This window comes from Pomacea canaliculata, linkage group LG3, assembly GCF_003073045.1.
Source record: "Pomacea canaliculata isolate SZHN2017 linkage group LG3, ASM307304v1, whole genome shotgun sequence".
Taxonomy (NCBI): domain Eukaryota; kingdom Metazoa; phylum Mollusca; class Gastropoda; order Architaenioglossa; family Ampullariidae; genus Pomacea; species Pomacea canaliculata.
In genome coordinates, this window is record NC_037592.1 from 14,111,236 (window position 1) to 14,138,517 (window position 27,282).

Genomic DNA, 27,282 nt, shown 5'->3' on the forward strand with positions numbered 1-27,282 from the left:
CAGACAAACTTGCTTAGCTAATGTGTGACTAAAAAAAATATTTGTATTCAATAAATTATTTTGCAACAATCCATTTTTCTATGTATGTGTAGATTTTACTAATGTCACGTCTGCGTGCAATGGTGTGTCGTTAATCATGAAATGTGTTTCTCAGTGCGTGTGTGTGTGTGTTTTCTTTCCTTCTCTCTTTCTTTCTCTCTGTTCAGTGCCTTCGTTTATACATATATATAAGTTTGATTTCGTGTTAAATCAATGTCTACTTGCTTTGACAAATCGCTTTAAATGAAGCTCAGTCTCAAAGAATAATCGCGAATAACATCACCACCACATTCCTCGTAATCACAAAATCCTCGACCAGGGCTTCTGCTAATTTTAAATTCTTTGGGGTCCCAGGGACCCCTTCTTCAGATTTTTAAGGGTTCCCTGTTCTTCGCCCAAATTTGAAGGGGACCCCATTGATGAAAATTGAAGGGGTCCTCCGAACTTTTAATGCGTACTGTACGCAATTTTCTGCGTAAGCAGAAGCCCTGCCTCAACTATTGAATATTGTCAGATATTTTGATAAAATAAAGGTACACAAGTTTTTTTTAAAGCGTAAATAAAATAATTCATAATTCAGATTTAAAATCTTAAACGTTTAAAAATATTTTTCAATATATTAGGGAGAAGTAACGAGACAACTATGATTGCAAAATAATACAACTTCCCCAACCTTTCTTTTTAAAATATACTTTGTCGGCAAGCAAAAGTGGTAAACTGAGATAAGAAAAAGACGATACATGAGAAGCAAGCGAAGTAATTTAACAAAAACAGTTTTAAAAAAAATATGTAAGCAAGATAAATAAATCGACATCAGCAACAGGACATTGACATGCGCTAGAGAATGATACTGACATATACTAGAATGAGAGTGACATACGCTAGCGAATAGCACTGACATCCACTAGAGAATGACACTGACACACGAAAATTTCGTCATCAAGAGAAAGAAATCAACATAAGGAATATCAGGAAATTGACAGCAACAGGTGATTGACAAACTAGAGAACGAGATTGGTAGAAGCAGAAGAGAAGATTGACATAAACGAGAGAAAAAGAACATGAACGAATGAATGAGACACGACATTAGCAAGAAAAGAAAGCTGGAGACAGGTGACTGACAGACATAATCACCAACATTGTCAAATGTGGGAATAAAATAGCCATGCAAATAAAGTTTATAAAAAATATGAAAGAAGTCAACATTTCTTGACCAAATTTGTATTAGGCGTATTATCAGCCATGTGGAAAGTTTAATTACTAGAAACTATTTTGTATACATGTTATCACACATGGCTCAATAGACTGCGATCACAGAATGCAGCTAATCAGCCGAAACTGTTTAACTTAATTGTGATAATTAGTTGAAAACATTGGGCGTAGTTAGAAAACGAAGAGTGAAAAAAAAAATTGATGCAAAGCAAATAAAACAATTAAGTCTGTGAATGGCGCTACAGGTCGGCGATGTATACCAGTCGCTGTCACTTACTGTCTCTGGAGCAGGTTGGTTGGTTGGTTGATGGTCTTTTTGCACCGAGTCAGCAACTGAAGCGAGGCAGAGCAAGACGATGATAGCTCGGCATTTGTGTTCAGAACAGGTGGGTAACGGTCTTCAGTCCTATTTCACTGAAGTAATCCAGGTTAACCGAAGTATTTGTCACAGTAGGAAAGGTGTAGGTAGCCCTGAAATCGTCTTGTTGTGGTCCCCACTGGAGGAGACGAGTTGGGAAGGGGGTGGTGCACTGAAAGCTTTCACCCCTTTCTCTGATCCGATGGTAGTAGTTACACCTGTCGTACATCACGTGTTCGCCGTTGCTGGGACAGTTGGTGCAGTTTTTTATTGCAGTATAGATGTTGCATCGTATTCCTCTTACGATCCAGGGCTTGAACCGTGTCCGCATCCGGTGTAATGTTTGTCCTTCCACTCAGTTGCACGGAAAAGACGGAGCCTGAGCTGCTTTGTTGTAAAGGTGATCACGAGCATTACCTGGCCGGACACTCGAAGGATGCGCGGCTTCTGTCGTCTTTACCTGGAACAGACCGAAAGATGCACACCTCTCCAGGTGCAAGCTTTTAGTGTAAGTCCAGTAGACACAGTCCAGTCTGACTTTTCTATTGTTGTCCAGTATTTTGTGTTTGTTTTATTTGTTTTTGTTTTTTTTTTTCTTGTCATACGATATAACTCATTAACTCCCTGGACTTAAGCTGTTCTTCTTTGTCCCTTTCAAAATTTTGTTTTTAAAGTTGCTTTTCCACAACCGCTTTGTTCTCCTTGTACGCTGCGTTACTGTAAACTCAGTCTAAAAGCCAAACGTTTACGTAAGTGTTCCTGTAAGAGTTATCTCACTTTTTTGTCAAAGTTGAACTATTACAAAAGTTTTATTGTAAAAGGTTTCCTGCTTTTTCTCAAAGCTGAACTCTTATTTAAGTCGTAAGTACTGCTGTGAACGTTATCTCCCGTTTACTCTTACTTTTTACTTTTATTTGTTATTTTTCTATAGGATGTCGATTTGTTATTTTGTTATTTCGCTATTTTGTGTCGAAATGATCTGTTATCAAAATAATTTACTGTGTGACTATATTTATACAGACTGTTGCATGGATTAATCCAGAGCTACATTGTCTTGTAGAGTAAAACACAAATAAACGGAAAAATTTTAAGTCGTGCTAGGGTAGACCTAAGATAAACCTATAGTCCAGTGCTAGATTGAATTTAAAGACACTTTTCTGGTCTGTGCAAATCATAGCTGCTAAATTTTTATACATAAAAAATATAGAAGACATGCGAGAGTTTGCTTATTTCTTCAGGTCGCAGTACTGACTGATCTTAACTGAGTACAATACTGCAAAAGTTCCACAAACACAAATATATACATGTACAATGACAGTCAAGTCCTCAAGAAGAAACTCAGCGTATCAGTGGGAAGACTGTTAATGTGATGGTGGAGGCACCAGCAACCTAAAGTTGTCCATTTCTGGGGCACATCTGACTGTCACGGAGGTCACATCAACACAGAGGCAGTGAAGCCACGAGGTGAGGCAGGAAGCTGGGTTGTAGACAAGAGGTGTAAGAATTAAGTTCACGTTGACTTACGAACATCCACGATGCACAGCAGAGGGAAGGCTGATGAGAGGGAAATGGACGGCACGTAGAGCAAAATACGTTGAACACCTCAGGGTTGTGATGATTGAAATCCGCAAACGAATATGGCGTAGATATGGCGTTTGAGACCGTTAGACGATGAAGAAGACAACAATGGGGGGCACAGACTCAGGAAAATAGTCCAGAACATTGACAGGCGAATACAACTAAAAGCATGGATCAACAGAAGTCACCAGACACCAAACTCGACGAAAACCCAAAGGCACCACAGGAAACAACAGAACAGGAACAGGGATGGCTGGACCCATGCAGCCGGTAAAGCGAAGGGGCATCAGTCTCGTACAGGAATGAAATATAAAATACAATAAGAGAACAAATTTAGGAACAAAGGGAAACAACATATCCGGGGTTATATCAAGTCGGGGAGTTTTGAAACAATAAGAAAACAATAAAGCACGCATTATGCTTAGACATAAGTATGTAAATATATTTGTTTACTTGTACTTATACAGAAAAACACGGTCATATTCTTTTCAAAGTCTAAGTACATGAAGATGATATGGCGAATGAAAAAGATGACCTGGCACAGCAAAGAAAAAGAAAAGATGTAAAGAAAGAATGTAAACGAATAGAAAGAAAGTAAAACGTAAAGAATGTCGCAAATAAAACTATTGAAGAAATATAAAGAAAAGAGAAAACAGTGAAAATAAAAAAACAAACAAAAAACAAAAACAGACAATAGAAAAAAAGAAGACTGAAAGAAAGTGGAAGTGATAAAACAAACTGCTAAGTTGTGTAGGGGGTCACTCTTCAATGCCAGTTGGAAAACAGATCAAAAGAAATGGCCCCCTCTCCCAGCCCACATCCCCGTCAATTTATTTATGTAAAGCTTTGACCTCGGTGTATGGGAACACAAGAGGTCGGCCGCTGCCTGACCTTTTGACCTCTGCTTATGTCATTTACAAGATGGCGGCCGCCCGCTGCTACATTCACAGTGTCGGAGAGATGAGAAGCAGTCAGCATAGGTGTCATTCCAATTCTGGCATTCCACTTTGTTCTAGGGCTTTCGTCCTAGGCTATTTATAGCCTACAGCATCTTTGGCATCTCTGCTCTCGTCCTGGGCCGGTCTGAAGCCAGTGAGCATGCTGGGATCAACGTTTGCTGTCCATTATGGTCATTGTGGTCAACATCGTGGTCAAGCCGGCTGAGACCACAAACATATATTTTTGGACCTTATATTCCCTTGCTTTCATGTTTGTGCGTGTGCGCGTGCGTGCGTGCATGCGTATGTGTGTGTCTCACAAAACCCAAATTTTCCCATGACGCAAACATATCCAGGATTATGATTATTTTTTTTAATTGAAGCGTATCTAACATTTCACAGAACAGCTCGTACGTCACAGCGTGTCACATGACGACCACGAGGTCATTGCTACTGACACTGCAGGTCAAGTCACGTGATTACAGCCGGCACGCGTGCGCGCGCGCGCACACACACACACTTCGCGAGGCTGGCTGGAAGCTAGCGGCAGTGTCGGTGCTGCTGCTGCTGCTGCGGCTGCTGCTGCGGCGGCGGCGGCGGCAGAGGGCCCTGGTCTGCAAATATAGCACCGCTCTTAGAGTCTGCAGGTTAAAAGAATCCAAAATAGCACAGCGCCGTTTTTGCTGCTGCTGCAAGAAGCTCTATAAATAGCCTGCAATCGATGCGCGCGGAGCAGCCTCGCGCCGGGTAGCGGTTGGGATGCGTGCGCGCGCGGACGGACTTGCACGAGGGCGGTGAAGGGAGACTTGTTGTGTCGAGCGATTTCATTCTGACACAGCACAGTGTTTAACAGACAGACGGCCTTGCCTGTCATAATTGTAGCTAGGAAGCAATTTTTTCTCTCTTTCTTTCTTTCCCAAACTTAAAGATTGGCGCTTCAAGAATGTTTGAAAAATGCGATCGTTTGCATACCCGGGTGCACTCCCCTCCACGCACAAATACGCAAAACTCATGCACACATGTAAGAAAATACAGAGAGAGAAAATGTGGTGGTATGAAGCCAAAATACATTCACTATACCATGGAAAGAAAAACTTAATAGGTTAGGTCATTAAGAAAGTCTGGAGATAAATTATGTTAATGTCCGGCTGAGTCTTATTGGAATGCTGTTCATGAAAGCAGGGTAGCACGGAAATATTTAATCATGTAGATATATTCTACAACCACTCAGGATAACATTGGGATTTGTGGTTGCTGGATGCAGCAGTGGCAGTGGCAATATTCAAAGGGACATCACTAACATAGTATACACACACCATCAGCATATTATACACACATTAACATAGTATACACACACCATTAACATAGTATACACACACCATTAACATAGTATATACACACACCATCAACATAGTATACACATATTAACAGTACACGCGTGCATTAACACACTATACACATACAAACACTTGGAACAAAAGAAGCGACCATCAGTTCCGCTTTAAAATAAAAGTTTTTAAATATCATTATCTCACTCATAAAGAAATGTATTCTTGGTGTACCAACTGACAGTACGAACAGCACAGCAAACCGTTGAAGGATGCTGTACATCAACCAGTGAACCGATGTAAACTGTCGCCTGCCTCACAATCCAGCAGCTGTGTAACATCTTACAAACATATTTACTAAATTTGCTTAAACAGTTCGGATATCTAAGTTTGGCATAAAACACATCATAAAGCAGCAAGCACGCTAGCCGCAGGGTGGGTTAACTTTGGTTAAAAAAAAAAATAATGAAAAATAAAATTATTGATTTTATTTTGTCGCATGGATGATCATGGTGGCGCTCACTGAACCAATAAAAAAAGAGGAAACATATAATATAATGGCTGAACATAGTCCTAATCTCTCTATACGACTATACTAACATTTTCCCAACCAGTTTTGACAAAATAAATAGAGGAGAAGTGTTTAAACGCCGATGAGAATTGTGGCAGTTGTATATTATGTCTCTCGCTACCGCCTCAAACTTTTATTTTATTTCTCACAACGACGATCTCTCACTCTCCTACATGTGCGATTTTATCGTCTGCTAAAAGGAATAGACTGTTACCTGTTATCACCACCATTTCCCACTTTAGGTCAAGGGTTATTTCTTCAATAGTTATTTTCTGTCTCCCATATCTATTCTTCTGCTTCTTCTATTTCTATTTTTAAATTCTACTTTTTTCTCTTCTGCTAGTTCTACTTTTCCCTCCACTACTTTTTTCATTACTTCTATATCTTCTACCCCTACTTTTTTTCCTTTTTCTTTCATCGTCCATCATCTTTTGACATTGTCTTTACGCTCACTGACGAATCTTTTAGAATTTGGTGTTTTAACGATTTAATGTGCTTAATGAGATTACTCAGTTCTATTGCTCAACGGAACTGTGATCGCAGCACTGATGCAGGTATGCGGTGATACCTGTATGTTCTAGGAGAGCAACAGGTCTGGAGGCCATGGGAAGGCTACGAACTTTGTTCACATCGAAACTGCATCCATGTGGATTTTAATCTCTCCATTTCCCATCGCTCTGCTTCAATCAAAGAACTACAGAAACTGCAGCGGACGTGGGAGCCACCCGAGCACCAAACGGCGGAGTCCCACGTCAGTCTGGTGTTGGCCACCGAGCGGCGGGTCAGGTGGGAGGCCGGGTCTGTGCACTGTTGTGCCCTCTGTGCCGAGCTGCTGTTGCTGCTTGTTTGTAGCGCCAAGCCGAAGGGATTGTGGGTATTTCCGGAGGCAGCTGCAGCAGGAAACAGCCCCCAGGTAGCATTATCAATGGTCGTGCTGCTCGTGCAAGCGTCCGTGAGTTGTGCAGACGCACGGTGTGTGCGTCACACGGGATGCTGAGCAAGAATGTTGAGGGGAGGAGGATAGGGGGGGGGAAGCTCTGCGCACGTGTTGATTTCCCTCGTATTTTTGTAAAAGGTAACCATGTTGGCAAAGGAATGCTAGTAATACGTGCTTTGTGTTTTCTGGCAGGATGGCAGGACATTATGTGCAGTATACAAGCATCACAGAAATCTTTTTGATGGCAACAGTATTCTATCTACATCTGCCTACATTCTACCTCTACCTGGTTACATTCTTATTTTCGCTATAATCTATCTCTAATTATACTCTACCTCTATCTGGCTATATTCTACATCTGGCTATATCTGGCTACACGCTACCTGTATCTGGTTTCTATTCTACCTTCCATTTTGTCTGATATCACAAAGCTTCCAGTTTAGTCCCATTCTTTGTATGTGGCACGAGGGGCTGTGACATGTGACAGTGTGGCACGAGGGGCTGTGGACATTTATCATCGAAGAGAACCTCGTTCAAGTCATCGAAGTGCTGAACAAGAGCTCGGTGAGCGCAGGACTGTTGGATGACCAAATGGAAGCTTACTCTCACACAACAGTAGGAATCCATCAAGGGTGCTGACTATCGCCTGTGCTGTTCAACATCCATTTGGAGAACATGCGAGAAACTCTTCACGTATCATCACATCTCCATCTTTATAAGTGGGAAGCCAGTATTCATCCTATGCCTTGCACACTACAGAGATCGGATGGTCAGCATTAACTGCAAACTGCAGGACAACCAACAGACTGATGTCACGAGCATCTGGTGGGCCATCTTGGCTATGGTCAGAGCTGGTAAATGAATCATGACAAACATGCAGGCTACCCATGGTATCACCGCTGCTAACTGAACCATGACCAAAACTGGACGGTGACCGAGACGCTAACAGTGACCGCGACAGGGAGAAGCTGGGGCAAGGGGGAAGGAAGGGAGCTGCGGAAGGAAGAAGGAGGGGGAAAAGGTCTTGGGCTCCGCGCCTTTATTTAAGGGGTTTGTACGTCTCCTCCTGGCAAAAATTCTATAAGTGATGCTAAACATAGACCTGGATCGATGGCAGCGTTCAGCAGCGAGCCACAGAGATGCGTTCTGTTTCTCTCTCGCCCGCCGCTCCAGCATCCGCAGCAGGTATGTGCGCCCACCACCGCGTTCTCTCCCCTTGGCAGCGAGGGCGCACGTGCACAGATGATGACGTACACACGGAAGCCAGAATATACTCTGTGTACAGAGCTATGGCATCTTCAGGTCTAGAGGACATGTAAAGCTTAGGGCAATACCTGCCTATGCCGCCTTATCAAGTGTGCGCAGGGAATCATGTAGCTTTGTGTTAGGTTAGTTTTCTGCTTTCGGCTTCACGATCTCTCCTGGCTAAAAACAGAGAAAGGATGCAAAGAAGGTTTGCGAAGGGTTGTGATTAAAGCTGAAATTACGCTTTGGCTGGAGGCTCGGGGGATAGTCACCGACACAAGCGGCACCTGATCGACAGAGACTGTATGACAACATGAGGTTCTTGCAAAACATGAAAGCTAGTTTGTTAGACTCAATATGAACTGAAAAATACTATAATACAATGCAATGTGAGCAATATCAATGGTAGGAACTGAACGAGGTCTTGTATCTATAAATACATCGCTGCACACACGTGAAGATATATATACACACACACAGTAGGTTGTAGCGACATCCAATGAATTGTAACAGATCAACAGGCACGTTTGGGGTTTTGTACAATCTGCTATCCTGAGTTTTTAAACAAAATGTAATAAACAGAACACCTCCCATTTTTCTCCCAAAAGCACAAAGTATCTTGACTTGATGACAGCTCGAATGTCACCATCCCTTGCATCCATCCCACAGACTAATGTTGATGCCTCACTCACTGTCCTGGCACAGAGTTCGACTCCATGAGATCGGCAAGGTCTCTGAGTAACGAGTCAGTCCTGTAACACTTGAGCATTCTTATTTAGTTTGGGAGGTCGAAATTCTCTGACTTACTGTTGAGACCCACCATCTTGCTTGGCGAATGGTCTTTATTATGTCCACTGCTGCCTTCCTATACACATGGATCACCGTCGGCAATGAGTCGACATCCTTCTTTAGAAATTGGCAACGATGCACAATTAGCCAATGCATTTCCAGTTAGTCCTTTCCACAGTGTGGGTCCTTCACTAAGACCAATAGTTTTACAGAGCTGCCGGACTGGAAGCTCGTTCGTGTGTAAAGACCAAATGAACCACTCCAAAGGGAGACCACTGTGAAGCCCTAACAATTATATTGCCCAAATGTTCACAGCTGTGCTGTCGTTGTATTAATGCCCTATAGGTGTGTCTCATTATCCTATTCAGTGTTACTTTATATCTCACTGTATCACTATTCACTACTACACACACCCTGTACGCACGAACACTAGTACAAAAGCAGAACATATAATTGCATACGCGTAGGATGCACACGAACAAAGCACAGCAATTTACTTATATTTAAATTATATATATAATCTCAATAATGTTTAGTGTACGCATAGAACATACAGGAGAGTGCAGGTTAAGCAAAATAAAAGATGGCACAGACGACAACCCAGTGCTGAAAATAAAACATGAAGCGCTCACACGGGTCCGAGAAACGACTGTCAGCGACAGGAGTGAGAGAAGACAACAGTTCTGTTATCAATGCCGTTGGTTGAGCTTCTCTAGAACTGAACTGGTAAATGTGTTCTACCTGTTCTACCGTGCTTGAAGTTTTTAAAAAACTGTAGGGAAGACCAGCTGTGGAATGGCTAGCTTGACTAGCTAGAGTGACTTATGTATGAATCTCCATGTGTGACAAAGAGAGATGGCGAAAATAAAAGGGAAAAACGAACAGGAAAAATGCTGTGAAGGAAAATAATTATGACTAGAAGTCCCAATGATTATCATGATGTGAGACAGTGCACAAGACACATTTCCTTGGGTTGTGCAGGTGCAATACCCACGGGCGAGATGAACGTGTGTCTGTCAGTTTGTCTTTTTATTTCCTTTCTCTCTCTCTCTATCTCTGCCTGTCTACAACGCAAGTAAAACAGTACGAAAGAATGTACACAGGATGTACAACCCCCTACCCGGTTTTATTTTCGTCCCATGTGCATCACATTTCTGTCCTACTCTGGCATGACGAAGGCCAGAAGAACTGTGAAGACGGACACAAAGAAGAAAAGTGAAGCCTGAGTAAACTTACTTCTCTCATCATACTGACCGACTCCGGCCCGAGACCGAGGGACCGATCAGCGCCATCTTTGACGACAACCCCCTCGGGTGTGGACACAGCTGACACTCCATGCGTGACGACTGACGTGATATCCTCCCGCCAAGTGGTCGCTGTCTCACGCACAACAACTCACGCCTGTATGTGCGAGAAACTGCGCCCAGTGACGAAAGGATCGTTTGGCAGCTGTGACGTGCGTCTGGGCCGCCAGGTGAGTGACGTCACACCGGGGGTCACACCTGCAAAACACAAGGGAGGGACGTTAAAAATGTCTTTGCTTCAAAGCCTTGCTCCCACATGCTTCTACCTTCCCGTGAGTCACCATTACTGGCAGTAAAACAGGATTTAAGAAGCAGTTGGCTTGCAGTAATTACCAAAACATAATAAAACACAAAAACAATCTTTGAGTCAGGGTCAAGCACTAGCTTCGTGTCGCAACCTTTTCAAACATCGCAAATTAAGTTCCTTTTACTCTGTGATGTGACAACGTGGCCACGAACGCCCTGGAGGTCAGAGGTAAGGTATGGTCTATACCGAAATCCTCACCACTTTGATTGCAGCACATGTAATGACTGTCTGTACTTATTGGCCCTCGATGCGAGGGATGTTGTTGACGACTGAGGGGGAATCCTTGTTTCACTGAAAGAAAACACCGTTGTCTCACAAATTTAGAAGTGAACGAAATCACGAACCGTTAGTTTTTCTTTTGGGAGGAGAGGAAGCGTTTTAACTTCCATTACAGAATTTTAAAATGTAATTGTTAGTAAATTCTGTTGATTACAAAGTCCACTTCCAGCAGCCAAGATTCTCTAGAAAAAGAAGGGGTGTTCGAAACAAGTAAATCAGCAGTCACACACACACACACACACACGTGTACTTTCACGGACATGGATGATAAGCAAAACAAATAATTGTCATACACATGCACATAAGTTAACATCTCCTTGCACTCGAAATAAATTCTGCAAACATCTTTCAACCGAAAAATATTAAATGTTTACAACAAAAGATAACTAGACTTACAGATCTACTACAAAGCTGGACAAACAGTGAGATAGATAAACAGAGATGGATAAACATATAGACACTTTAATATTGATGACTATTTACACGTAGCAAGATAAGAAAAAAAAACAACAACAAAGACACTCATTGAATTGGGTGTAGCTCGTGACAAGCAGGATGTGGCGCATTCTGTCTTTTAAATTGTGAACGCAAACAAATAGTTTGGTCCAGTCACATGATCCCTCAAACTTTTTTGCACATTCTCTGCAAATTCTCTTACGGCTGTATCGTCACCATGGATTCTCAAATTGTTCTTCAACTCCAAACCATCGCATTTTTGTTGTCCGTTTGTGACGTTTATAGGTTTTTTATTTTCATTTTAAACATTTGCACTCCAGATGGGCTTCCTTTGGTATAGTGTTACAAGAAACACAATCCGCCAAGCGCTGAAGGTCGCAACGTGATCACTGGTCGGTAGACAAAATGTAAAACATATTCTAAACAATAAAAACATTAAATGCGGTCTTTAAAAATGTGTTAAACCCACAGAATGACTGTTTTGTCAACGCTCTCAACCTCAGTATCTGCAGTTTTATGAACCACAGACACAACCACCAATAGGACTAGGGAGGGACTTGCTAAAACATACAGTAAAGCAAATAATTAAAGATCGCCGTATTGGTACAAATAACAAAATAAACACATAATATATATAATTTTTATCGGAACACAAGGTGCAAGTGCTATTTCACGTCTAATTTAAGAACAAGTAGGACGCCTGAAAAAGAGTAAAACAGAAGAAAACAATTAAAAAAATTTAGTTTTAGACTTTATACGGATAATACGTTGTCTGGGTTTGACTGACGCTTATTCAAAACTATAAATACACATAATAAACTGTCTAAATTTGAAAAAAAAATTGTTTTTAAGATATAAATAAGGATAATCTATTACATAAGTTTTCCAGAAGCTTTTTCTAAAATAAAAATATAGATAATAGATCATCTTAGTTTGATAGGAGTTTGTTCCAGAAAATAAATATAGATAATAAATCATCTGTTTCACAGCTCTTTCTATATTATCTAATATTAATAATAAATAATTGATTTCCGCGGATGTTTGCTCTAGAAACACCTGAAGGAGTTACTATCACGTTACATGTGTCTGTTTCAAATGTTTGTGTTTTGAATGAAGGCCTGCGAGTGTTTTGATAATATCAAGATCGTATGGACTTGTAAGGACAATCGCACAGGGAATGGTATGAGAAACAGAGGAACAGACAAACAGACGACGAAACAGAATCCAGTAGGACAGCGGTCTGTCATTCGCATCCCAGGGTAGGGCAGAGAACTGGAAAAGACGATAAGGACTGATGGTAATATTTCTAAATACTTCTACCACGAATCAGAACTCAGAGGATGATGATGATGTCGATGGTAACAGGACCAACTCTTCACTCAGGCTTGGCAAAGATTTTATACAACAATCTTATAAAAAGTTGCTTTTATTAACAATATGCCGGTTGCTTTATATCTATGTCACGAAGCTCTGCAAACCACTTTCACTCTAAAATACGCAGCAAATATTGGAACGAAGCATTTTTCTAGGTTGCCTGCTTCATCTTTGTCGACATAAGGGACAAAAGAAAAGGACGGAAGGTGAAGACAAGAATCATGAAGAGACCAGGATGTTTCCAACAGGTGATGAAGGAGATGGACGCAGTTTAGTGAAGAATACAGGTGTGACACATGCAGCGAAAGATGTATACAGGTGAGTAATGGATGAAACATGCAGGTGAATGGTGGATACTGGATAGGATGGATATAGATAAGAAGCTAGAAAGCGAGTCTGCCCGTCATGTCCGGAATTTCACACAATTAAAAATCCGTTTCCTCTAAAACACTGAAAAAAAAGTTCTAACAGTAATGGAATGGATTCGATTTAATAAGATGATTAGTACACGAAGTATTAGGAACCTTTTTAATTACTCGTTTGTTTTAAACAGATATTAATGATTTTCAAACGCTCCCTTCAAACGTTATCCAATGAGTGTTTTTCCACTCGCGAGTATCTCCTCTTGTTCCATCTTTTTTTCTTCGTTGTTTAGCTTCCCTCTCGACCTTATGCACATTTAAATTTCACTGAATTTGTCTTTTAAAAACTTGTGCCAAAACCTCTTGAAGGGGACAATGTACAATCAAGACCGGACCGCAAACATAAGGAGTTGTAAATATAGTTGTCACAGAGCCTGTCATACCCACATACCTTTACAACTATATTTACAAATTTAAATAATTATTGCTGGCTCTATGTAACTATTTTTTCTTATATATATACAATGTAATGATTTTGCAAGTTTTTTCATCGTAACATGTAAAGAATAACATATCAAAGGAAGTATTTTCTGCATATACAGCATGGGTCAAAAATGTCTCAATGCACATTACTGAACGGTCAGGAATAATTTAGTACTCAATTAGAGTAGTACAGTCACGCAGTTCGTCCCCAAATGTTTTACATTGTAAAATTTCATAATACTAATAAGGCTGCTTTAAAATAAAAGATTTCTTGTAATAAATCAGAGAGTTCCGAGCGAATACCTCTGGCAAATAGTCAACAATCTGATGTTAACGACCTGGATGTCTGGAATCGGCCTTTATCACAGCATCACATTGCATGATTGTCGTTTCTGTGGCTGTTAGTTACTTTATAGCTTTATATCGTCTTAAAATCAACTGTATTTGGCTTGAATAAACTTCGTTCAGTCAATTCTTACCAATGTTCTTACCAATGAAAGTGTGTTTTCTCACTCTGTTTTAAAAATAAGATAAACTAAGATAAGCGAAATGGACAGATTTTTTCCTTCCTCTTGTGAACTGATATATTATTTTGCCATACATAAACAAATGCAAATTTGACAATAACTGATGCAAACTATAAAAAAAATAGTCTCAACAATATAAAGTAAACGCTCATCGAGGAGACCATCTCACATACATAGCAATGGTCACACTTATACACAGTACATCTGCTGACACTTTAAACCCTCGAATGTGTAGACAATAGCTCGTGCTCCATGACAGGTCTCAGGACAACATATCAGTGAATCAGAAGCCTATAACAATGCGCAAGACAAGCCGCCATCTTGAAAACACTCCGCCATCCTGTGTAGTTCCCTCCGCCACTCCACTTAGCCTCGACGCCACATTGCCTGACAGATGGATGCCATCCAGCGAAAAAGTCTTTCTACTATCGTAGCAGTCTCTCGTGTATGTAGCAAATTAGGTTTTTTGAAAGCATAAGTTTGAAAGATATTCGTGAAGTTCATACACAACCTGGTGGCGGTCGTCCCCGGACTCAGTCACACAGACATAATCAATGCTGCAGGCTCGCACATCGCAGCGTCGAGCGCACAATTTCACTCAAGTTTTCTCAACATCTTCATCAAGACAATCAGATGTGGGGCTCAAATCAAACAAAATAAAGTTTATGAAATTTTTACGATGATGTAAGACTTTTTTAAACTTATTTCTTTATTTTTACAAAAAAAACCTGCAAGACCGACCGCAGAAATCTTAGCGACAATTTTTTAATCATTTTCTGATCTTTAAAAAAAAGTAGAAGAAAATCATACATCCTGAGATATCTTGACTCGCTTTTTAAGAAATTTAAACATTTTTTTACAATACGATAATATATCATTTTAAAATGTATTCGAGCACTCTAATTAAAAACTTCTCTTCCTATTTATTATTTCAAGGACCGGGACATACGTCTTTGTTATCGAAGAGTTCATTTTATCACTTAACATTTATTGATGTTTATATTGAAATATTTATTATTTCTTTACAAATTTAGAATTAAAGAAAACTGTCCCTTCACGAATTGTAACACACCCTGTGTTAGCTTTGTTTTTAGAGGATTTTCGCTTTCATATGAATGTCATTTACTTGTAGTCAAATGACAAAAAGGTAAATTGAAATAGTATATCATTTTGGACAATGACTTCTGTCTCTCTTTTACGAATTGTTAGAAGGGAAATGAGGATTTCAAACGGGCATAAAGAATGTCTGTGAGGCTGACGCTCGTTTTGTCAACCTGTTGACCACTTGGTCAGCCTGTTGGCCTGTTGGTCGTTCTATCAGATGGCTGGATAGCCTGTCAGTCATATCCATTGGAACAGGCCAGCATCAAAGCACATGCTGGTGGGGCGTGCTCCACAATAATAATCGTCAGAAGATAAAGAAAGCTTCAACAAAACTTTCATTAAAAAATGAAGAAATTTATTTTCCGCGTTTGCACCGATTCATAAGCGTAACTAATTTCTTTTAATTTTATCAGCATTCCAAGAAATTTGTGTAATTAAAATACACATTAATTCAGATTTAACTATTTTAACAATCTGGTTCTGGTGTCGGTTTTTTCGTGCAGGTTTTTCCATCACCGTTGTAATATTTTCTTAATTTCTTAAAATTTCATAGTCAAAGAGAACTAATATTATTTTAGGAGGCAAAAAAAACAAATGGAAGTAGACCTTTTGGTGCAAAAAATATGTTTAAACATAAAAAAGGACTGTGTGAAAAGGACGACTGCGAAACAGATTTAAAAGAAAATGGAAAATAAAAAAAATTAGAATTCAAAGAAGCTTGAGGCTATTTGTTAATGTATATGCAGTACAGACTTTCTAAATAAACAGCAGCAGTCAAAGTTATTACGCACTACGCAAGTAATAAATAAATAATTAAACAAGCAAACTATCAACTACACTTGAAAGATATATTTCCGCTTTTATCATTTTTGACTTAAGTAAAACTTTTTTTAAAAAAATATGCAAAGAAATAACTTTCGCAAAATAAAATTATTTTAAAGAGATATTGTAAACTATAGTCAAGATAGTTTTAAATAAAGTTGTATCTTTTCCGTTTTCGGCGTAAGGTCGAGAAGTTAATTATTGTTAATGCCTGGTAAATTTCTGCTTACGGTTGTTATAGACACAAAAACGAAACAGCGCAGATATGTGATAAGCAAAACAGATAACTGTCAATAGAAATTAAACAGAAAAAAATGGTGGTAAACAAAACACAAATGTAAAGAGGTGAGGGTCGGCTGCAAACAAGTTCTTCCCAACACTGTTTTTGAAGACAGTCATCAGGAACACAATTTAGAAACAGAATGAAGGGGTTCATGGGATAAGCAGGTTACATCAAATGTTCGATGTCTTGCAAAAAATCAGTGGCGAAAATCAGAAAGTTTCTGTCTCAACATCTACAACATCTACTGTCTTGAGGTCTTCATCTGAGAACAGGAAAAGCGTTCAGAGAACTTGGTATGAGAAGAACCTGTGCAGGTTTATGATGACTAGATATTCGAGAAAACACCAATAAGTCTTCACGAACAGCATTACTGTTTTCAACAAAAAAGTACTTTTCAATCCATAGACCTCTTCACTGAAGAACCTTAACGAATACTTATTTCGAAAATTAGGTATTTCACCATTAGTGCTATGTAATCCAAAAATTAAAAACAATTTTCTTAGAGTTACTTGATGTAATACGAATCTTTAATAGAACAAATTCTAGTTGTGCCTGAAGGACTTAAGTGTCCTCAACTCTTTTCTCATGCATGGCGTTGTGATCTTTCTGTATTTTTTCATTGCCTTTCATTTTATTTTGTTTTGTTTCGGGAGTGATATAGTTGGACGAAATTGCTTCAACTAAAAAAAATGAAAGACTAAAGTTACTTAAATTCAAATGTGAATTCTAACCTATTATTATTTTAAGTAACGTCTGACAAGCGGATAGCCAGCACAATTGGGTTGTTTCAGAGAGATAAAAAAATCATCTCATATTTTTCATTTAACAGGTTTCAAAATATTTGGGCTCATTGAATTCACTTTAAATCTTTGTTAAGATCTTTTTTCGCATCGTTTACTTGTTCTCACTATTAGTAAAGATATATGATTAGTTTAAATATTGCAGTAAACAAAAAACATTTTAGACGCAAAATAACTTTTTACCTCTTTTCCATCGTTTGTGTCTCACGAAACATGTTCAGATAAATTCAACACAATAAACTATCGCATCCTAAATGTGCTGCACTACACTCAATGTTCTATGGTCCATCATATGTCGAGTCTGTTCAGCAATCCGAAACACAATACAATTAATCATCAGAAGCGAAAGGTGTGTTGTCATGAAATCCGTACATAAAATGTGATAAGCATGAAAACATTTTACAGTAACCGTGACAGTGTCCAGACCATGTCAATTCTAATACTCTCTTCAATAAGGCAGACCTTAGTTCATATTGTAAAACCCAACCGAAGACGGGTTCTTTCATCAAACTGATGAATCCTTACTGTATGCTCACCACTTCTCTCTTTCCTTCTCTTCTCTCTCTCTTTCTCTCAGTTTCATGCAAACCAGATCATCATGTACAAAAGTAATCCCAAAGAAACTACACCTGTCTTAAGGCTTCAGGTAATCTGGATCTCACAAGCAGACACAGAGTTGGGGAATAAAATTCACGAAAAAATAAGGGACTGATGCCCACGTGTCACATCAAGTGTTGGACCTCTCGCTGGCAGACTGTGTCACAAACAACAAATTGTCGTTGAGTCTAGAGCTGAAAAACTAAAGTTTTAATCATTAATCACAACCTTCAGCCTTTTATCGTGGAGTACGGATTTATTAGATGTTACGATAGTGAGTGGAGTTTGAAAGTAGTTAATGGAGGTCAAGAAACTCCATATTCACCTTGATGAAGACAATGTAGTGCGGCTAAGTAAGGAGAGCACTGCAGGCAACAGCTATTCAGCTAAAGACACAGGACAAAACTTCTGAACTGTTGACCATAACCTTTGTGACACCGCATATAACACCGCGCTCACCTGCAGTAACAGCCACTTGGGAAATTTTTAACATCAGAGACATTCTTTCCAGCTCGTCCCACATCACTAGTCTTCTCTTCACTACTAACACAAGATGGCGGTATGAAACTTAGACTGTAACATCTTACACCCACTACAAGATATCCTCTAAAAATAAATAAGTTCGGTTCCTACCTGGCGGGTCCGCAGTCTTGACAGACAGTAGAAGTAGTCATGCCTTACAACATCTCAAATATAACTTGGACATAACAAGAGGTAGTAAGTCACGTGTCTAATAAAACATCCTGTACATTTCAGAGTACAGGACGTGTCCTGCAAGAACCGTGTGATGTATCTACTAGACAGATGAGCTTAACCAAACTTTAACGAAACAATCCTTGTGGCTGAAACTGTGCGAAGTCGCTGAAGTTTTATAAAGAGTTGCTAAGAAAGAGAAAGGACTAAAACATAAAAATTCTTACATAAGTAAGAACATAAAAAGAAATTAACAAGAACTATCACCCAAAGAACAAGAAGAAAAAGATCAAACAGGACAAAACTAAGATGACGACATGTCATCATTATCGTCGTCGGCAGCATTGTGCAATGATTTATTTCATTCCTTCTTTCCTTAAAGGCTGTGTTCACGGACTGAGAAGTTTCCAGAATTATTTGGTTGGTTTCCGTGATAAGACCTGAAGGATTTCAGGATTTTATTTTTAGTTATTTCGTCCGATTTTTTCCAACTTTGGTGACGCACGCTCCCTGTAGTGCGCCCACGGGGTTAACTCAAACAGACGGGCCACGTGAAGACTACGTCATCGTGCGCTCGAGCACTACCCACAAGCCTTCCCAAAGCGTTAATTCAAATTATGAGGGTGGACAAACTCACCCACAACTGATGTCATGGTGACGTCAAGCCTGTCCAGTCCTGTCGGATTTTATTGAAAGCCAACTTCATGTCGCTCTGTTTCCTCGGATTATAAGCCGCTTCCAGGACATTGTTATTGAAGGGTTTCTTTAACTCTTTTTTCAAAAGTTATTTTCTTAAACAATCCTTCACCAAAACAGTAGCTGTGGTCGCATTTAACGAAAATTTGGGTATGGGAGTTTCATTTATTCGCCCATCCAAGTCGTTTTAGTGTCTCTGACCCTTAAAATTTATTTATTTAGTTATTTATTTAGTTATTTATATCAGTTTTTTAATTCATTCTAGAGAGTAAAACAGGTTTTACAGGAAATAGCTTTTTATGAACTGATGGGATTTTTAATTTATTTTTTTATCTTCATAGAAGTAGTTGATTATTATTGTTGTTTTTATGTCACTTATCCGAACAGGTTTTTTTTTCTCTTTTTGTCAGTTATCATTATAAATTAGTTTACACTGGAGTTTTGTACAAGGTAGGACAGAGGGCTTTGGTAAATAGAGAACCAAACAGTTTTCGACTATTTCCTTTTTCGAAATAGAAATGGAAATAATTTCGACATCAAACACCAACCAAGAATAAGCTCTTACGAAAAGAATGGATAGGGTTATGGGTGAAATAATGAACACAGAAAAAATTAGTGTAGGTAGGGATCTGTGTATATTTACGGGTGAATGTTGGTTGCTTAGTAAAGAATATGTTTAACAGAAACAAAATGTTTCCTCGTCGGGATTATTATTATAATATTAATATTAATATCATTATTATATGAATAAATTAATATGATGTCCTTGTGTGCCTATATGTAAAGTGCCTTGAGTCTGGCTGATACTGGAAAAAGGCGTTATATGGCAGTGCCTGGGTACACATCTATGTAAGGATGTCTCCGTACAAGTGATTTAGCATTGCTTCTATGCATATTTTTTGTTATTTGCCAAGTCATATAAATTGTCAACTCCTTATCTACTATTCTACCGTTGTTATATATCATAAATTATCAACTCTCTACTTTCTATTCTACCAACATTAAACTTAATAACGCGTCAACTCTTTGTCGAATATTCTATCAATGTGAGACAAAATAAAATTCTCGACTTTTGCCAACCCTCATACCAGACTTAAACATAAGAACATAGCAAGTGCATAGTTATTTTGGAGAGGACTATCAACAAAGTTGGCACTGTTCCCAACAAAGCTTCGAATAACCTTTCTTCTTGTACTGGGATCGTACCAAGAAACCTGGGATTTTTATTTCTGAAGTGATACTTCAAAAAACCCCTTTGTTCTTAAAATCTTTTTATATCAGGGTATCTGAGTAAAGCACGCTTGGATCAGCCACAGGTGGAAAACATTGCAAGAACTTTCGATGCACATCTTGTCCTGGATGTACTCTTTGACAGCAATAAATGATTATTAATCTTTTTTGTTCCATCCTTTTGCTGTGGAAAAAAGCTCAGCGAGTTCTACACAAGTGTGATTATTGGAGTAAAAACATTATGAAAACAAAACACGCCCAAAACTGCAATGTGGGAATCCATATTCAAGTAGTTACAAGGCACAAAAGCTCTGAAGACAAAACCCGTCAAGATGTCGATATGGAGATGTGTATTAAAGCACAAATTTATGTTTTACGCAGACACCACGCCCAGAAGAAAACAAATAAAACTCAATAACACAGTCCACATTAATGTACTTTCAGCAAGGCAATTGAAGAACGATAAACCCCGCCCTTCAAGAAGTCAATACAACAGTCCATGTATAAGTACTTTCAGGTACATATTTTCCATAGACAAACGCTACCATTAAAAATAAATACTGTGACATTCATTGTGTGGTCGGGTACTTTCAGGACGACAAGCTGCAGGTAGAGGAGCCACGCCCGTTTGTAGGTGAACTGGAGCTATGCACAATCATACTTCCTTAGAAAAACTTCATCGCCAACATTTACTCTAAGCTTTGGATATGAACATTGATTATATTTCAAACACAATGGTTGAACACTTGTTCCCTTCGTCGGTATAGAATGTTGTAGACATACATACCTCGGGGTTACGTTTGAGTTTGAAAAATTAAAAAATTGCAATAATACTTTCACCATTTCTTTTATGACACTTTTTTAACATTTTTGTTCGAAAGTTTGCTTAAACGTGAGAGAAGGAGTTTAAAATAGTAAAACAGTTACCAACCTAAGATCTGTTGCTTGTAACCGGAAGGTGATTTTAAGAATGATGAACTGAGGTCTTGACTTTCTCTCAATGGACGCAGAAATAGAAGTTCTTTTCCACCAAAGGTCGGGTATAAAGTACACCGGCTTCATTCTACATCATCCCATGAAAGGACCAGTAAGAAAATACACCAGCACAAACCCTGGACACACATGCATCGTGACTGCAGACTTGTACACTAACAGTCCTGTTCCCTGTTGTTTGTCTCCAAGGAAAGACAACCAGTCAACTAGAGCTTTCTTTTTTTCTATCACTGCCACACCCAATATTTGTATGCCAGATTTCTAACCAACGATGAAGCAGAAATTAGCGCTTAAGCAGGCTACAAACAACTCGCTGAATGCTCTTCGAAGAGGTGAAGTTCCCAATCTTAAAAACTACACTTCGGTGTAACCTGGAGGATGAAGAGTGTGTCTAACAGTCGAGAAAATGGAAGACCATGTTGAAGTTTTGTTTCTGCCTCCATTGCAAACAGTAACGAAAGGTCTAAAAATGTCTCAAAACCATTCAATTTCGTGAACCCAACATGGCCAGGTCCAGTTGGAGGGATCCTAACAAGGCCGAGGTTGCCAAGACTAGACGAGGGGCACAAAACTGATGGACAAAGTCACGTGGAGGGGAAAGATGGTTCACCAACATTGTGGACATCACGGATCCGAGTTTAGTTGAGGAACACCTTCATGGTGGACATGATATCTATAGAAGTGGACCTGGACCATCTGCCTTTGTCATAAACTTTGAGATCACCTTGCGAACGGCTGAGAATACCTGGTCACACACAAGATGACGAGGCATGATCAAGACACACAGGCCTTCAGTATGTCATCAACTTCCGGTAGGACCTCGTCTTGGGGGAAAACACAAAGAAATTTAACCCGACAGGAGAAATGAAGAGATAACTTTCAAAATGACATTAAGGGTGTCGCAATGTCCGTAAGAGATAAGGGGAAGTTATTTCAATAGCACAATAAACACAAATAAAAAAAATACTTGGGTACCTGCGTGCGTTGGATCACGCACACGTATGAACACACATACACGCAAACATTCACATGACATGCATACACGCATGCATGGAGACATACAAAGAAGTCAAGCGAACAATCACAAGAGATCGTTTACAGAGTTTAAAGGGCCAGAGGTCAGTTGAATACCCATTCTTATTATAAAAACTTTTATGTCTTGAATCTATTTAAATAATCAGTTTTATACAAACACGTTGCACAATAAAATTTCAAAACTTTATAAACTGAAATTATTTTAAGTAAGATGAAACTGCTTTCAGTCTCGTCAGCACTTTAATCGTTTGCGTTTGAGCATGTAAATGGCAAAGGAACTATTTTCTAAAAGTTTCTTAAATTTCCTTCTTTAAAATAGTTTTAAGTTTTATCAAAAGTGACCCAACTACCCCCAGGACCCGTGTACGGGGGATGGGACAGCAATGTTTCTGGCTGATGCGGAGGTGTGTAAGTGGGTTGGATAAGTTACTCATTTGGAATTCGAAAGCTACACATGCAAGAAAAGACAAGGAGGGGGGTGGAGAGATCGTGCGTGTGTGTGTGAAAGAGAGAGAGAGAGTGGGAGGTATAAGAAGAACGTGTGAGTGTATGTGTCTGTGAAATAGAGAGAGGGGGGTATAAGACTGTGCGTGTGTGAGTGTATGTTCGTACGTGTGTGTGCCTGTGAGTTTGTGTGTGTGTGTGTGAGTGTGGGGGATAATAATGTATATGTGAGTGTGTGCATGCGTGTTTGTGAAAGAGAGTGTGTGTTTGTGCGTGGGTATAAGAATTTATGTATGAGTGCGTGCATGTCTGTTGGTTTGTGTGTATCTGTCTATGTCTGTGTGAGAGAGAGAGAGAGTGTGTGTGTGTGGTATAACAATGAACGTGTATGTGAGTGAGTGTATGTGCCTGTGTATGCGTGTGTGTTTGTGTGCTTGTCTTGGTATAAGTGCGCTCGTAAGTATGAGTGTGTTTACTTTGTGTGCGTGTGTGAAGTGTGTGTTGGTGGGTGGGTATGGGCGTGGGAAATATTGAAAGATAGAGAGAGAGAGACAACAAAAAAGAATGTGAGTGGAAGGGAAGTAGTTGTCACTAGAGGTACTATCTAAATGTGTGTGGGGACTTTAGCTCACCCGAGTACAACCGCGTGTACGTGTGTGTGTGTGGAGGTGGGTAGGGTTGATAGGGGCGCGCATGACTGTTTGCATGTTGTTGAATGTATTTGTGTCAGTATACACGATGACCTATACACGGTGTTAACGGCAAAACATTAACTTTGACCAGAACAAAACTTGTGTCAGAACTCAATAAAAATTATTGTTTCCGGGTGTATGTATGTGCTGTTTCCTTTTTTTTCTTCAGCGTATAAAAGGTAATCAAACTGGAAGTGAAGATGACTTATTCAGTGAGAAAGTCATAGAGGCGAGATTGAAGAGTGGCTGGTAGTGATGTAAGACGAGGGAGTAGGTGGGTGGTACACGTGTTCGTGTGTTTGTGTGTGTGTTTGTCCATGTACACTCCTTTATTAATTCACCAAAAGAAAATGGAATTACGTGGTGTGCCCTTAGAGGACCTCAGACACTGGACACAACTTATTCTTTTGTTAACAACAGCGTAAATAATGTGTAAATAATTATTTTCAGAAGGCGCCCTCCCGGAGCTCAATAAACTCGGTAAAGACCATAAAATCATGAGGAAAAGAGAGACAAAAATATGAAATTCTATTTCGTGTTGAAATGATACTTTTGTATCTTTAAAATTTGTCTCTTTTTTTACATATACGAGGAACTTTTGGAGGGTATCATCATTTCATTATTTTAAAAATTAAAAGTTTCATAAAATATTTACTTACCATACACTACATAGATGGTCACGAATGTTAGCAGACATAGTACAAATGAACACCAGAAAAAGACTGTCCTTTAAGAGAATTGGATAATATACAATAAGAAGAATATGAAAAACAGAATAACATTAAAGAAACGTTCACACAGAGCAAGGAAAATCACGAAAAGAACAAGAACAAAATTTAGAACAAAACCAAGAACAAGATAATATTTAGAACAAAACCAAGAACAAGGGCAAGAAGATGAAGAACATAGTTAAGACGAAGATTTCAGGACAAGGTCAGGAATATGATCAAGAATAAGAAATTAAACAATAGGAACACGCAGAACAAAGAACAAAAATAAAGAAAAGGGAAAATGATGATGATGATGATGAAATATAATCAGGACAGTGATGAGGATGATAATAAGAGTAACAATTAATTAGAAAATGTTTCTTCGCCTCATACTGAAGGCGTAACCGCACGAGAGCACGCCAAGAAACCAATAATGTAAATAATTAATCAACATTAATTAAAATCTGAACCATGAACGCTAAAAATAGTTGTAAAAATTAAAAGCAAAAAAAATATGAGAGAGATGAGGAGGGAAACATAAGTGGTGTGAAATGTGTCGTTAGATGTTTATGTCTGCTGCATTGACACACTAACAGAAGAAGCTGGGGCAGTTATTTTGAAACATTAAGACCTGAAAGTAAAATAAAATATACTTCCAAAAAGAATAATCACGTTGATTCAAAATTGATTACCATATAGTAAGCAATGTCTATACACACACACACACACAGACACACTCATGCAATAATGCACATATGCTCGCACAGATAGAGATGTATAATAACGTATACATGAATGCATGTAAGCAATGAACGGACACACACACACACCAACGCACGCATGCACGCACGCACACACACAGCTGTTTACACATGTCTATACGCATACAGGTGTTGCAAGGTGCTTTGGTACTCACACCTCACAAATGTTTAGACATATGTCAATAGAAGTAGTCGTACAGCCTTATACAATATAATGTTGTAAATGAAAATATTATATTGTATACACACACACACACACACACACACACACACACACACACACACACACACACACGCACACAGAAATATAGGGAGGTGTGTATGCGCGCAATAAGTAAACAGCAAGCTATCGCACAAATACACAGAAACACAGATACAGATGATGAAAAATTACACTCTGTGGGCGCTTAATGTACACACCCACGCACAGATAAATTTGCAATTAAAACGCAGGCATGCAAGCATTCACACACACAATGCATATAATCGCACACATCCACCGAATAATTACAGTAACTCACACTCACTTTCACATGCACAACACACATACACACATATACACACACACTCTCACATGCACAACACACACACACACGCGCGCGCACTTACTTCCATGCAATCACAATGTTCGTGACTTCCACTCCAAGGTGCAGTCAGGAAACAACAACAACAAATGCCTGCGTCAAACCGAATAAACATCTGTAAACAAGGTTCGTGTAAACCACTGAACATGGTTGCCACGGTTCGTGTAAACAAAACCACGGACCTAACGCTGACAGCGATGTTCACCTCTCTCTCCTCCCTGCGCACTACCTCCAGGCTACATAGCTACTACAGTGTTAGCTAATCACTCCCAGTGTCTAGGAGCAGTACCGACAAAAGGCCAGCTGTATGCCTCCTATGAGATAATACCTCGTCAGCGCTAAAAAACCCCATCAGCTGCCACCGGAGGAGGAGAGAGAGAGACAGTGCATGAACCCAAACAGCGCGGCTCCAGCGCCAGTGTACAGCTTACAGGCTGACGCCCAGTCCTAGCTGACGCGCTGACGTCCTCTACAACCACAGCACTGGACGACTGCGGCGCCAGCAAAGGGGAAGAGCAAGTTAGAAAAAACAAGAAATTCCGATCGTACCTATCGCATGGCGGACCCACAGACCCGTGCGAAGTGCGTCATGGCTGCACGGCCATCTCTCGTCTTGCAGCCCCGGCCATGGTTTATCTTCGCATTAAGATCACGTAGAACTCGCAAGATGGCCGCCAGCTCCACTTCCGGTTCAGGATCGGGACACATGGTACGCAGGCGAGTGCAGCTGGTGTCAAGCGATTGTGTCAGGTCAGGAGACGAGCATGAGTCTTGGTTCTGCCCCCAAAAAAAAAAATTTCCCCCTCGACATAAATTACCTCCAACCTTTTGTGCCGGGTATTTTTGGAGGATATTAAAAGAAAAAAAAAGTAGGTTTTAAGTATTGCGTCCGACACCTTGGCAACGTGAATGTCTCTTCGCAAAATTGTCAAGCCGAGGTGCTTGGAGGTAATGGATGAACCGTCTACTTTCGCTTTCACGTGCATCTGCGCGTGCAGATTTGCCTTGTTTTATCAATAGATCAGATGTAGATACTAGCGAGTGAACGGCAGTGCTGTTTTAAACACAGCAGCAGCAGCAGCAGCAGCACACGCACGCACGCACGCACAACTGTCGTCTGCCCAGGTCACGCCCACTCTTTCTAACGCCGCGCCGCGCCAAGTCGGGTGCGAGGTGTGATCATGTATTTTGCATGCATCGTCTTTTGTTCTCACACATCTTCATCAGATTTCCTTTTTCTGACAATGGCTTGTCACACTCCATGCCGAATCTGCTTCCTCTCATCTCGGCTACATTTTATTTTCAATATTTTCAAACCACGAAGCTGTAGGATGTAAGTTTGGGTTTCAAATATTCATTCCTCATCACATACGTTACTCGTGTTGTCGTCGCTCACAAAAAAACAACCAAACAGATCATACACACTACGACCACGTGTATTCAAGCTTTATAAATCATTTCGAAATGTCAAACTATGCAGTTTCATACAAAATAATCTTATGAAAACTTTACACGAATAATATTTTGCTGATTATTTGTTTATACCTATTTTTCCTTGGTTTGACATGTCAACCTGCTCCTGTTGACTTCAAAACAAACTTATGCTACATGAGTTATGTATGACTTAAAGTTACAAATCTTGCATTTTTATTATGTTAAAACATGAAATGTAGTCAGAGTGGCAATCAGAATTTCTCTAAAAGCAAAATGTTCAGCTAAACATAGATCAACCATTGCAATAGTGAACACGT

The 27,282-nt window shown here is 39.6% G+C and overlaps 1 long non-coding RNA gene across 1 annotated transcript; it reads right to left on the reverse strand.

The window, feature by feature from the left end:
* Positions 1–1,269: 1,269 nt before the first annotated feature.
* Positions 1,270–26,913, reverse strand: LOC112560690. The gene is made up of 3 exons (XR_003098569.1): positions 26,081–26,913; positions 10,232–10,497; positions 1,270–2,069 (listed from the first exon to the last, which is right to left on the reverse strand). It is a non-coding gene; the product is annotated as an uncharacterized LOC112560690 (long non-coding RNA).
* Positions 26,914–27,282: the final 369 nt, after the last annotated feature.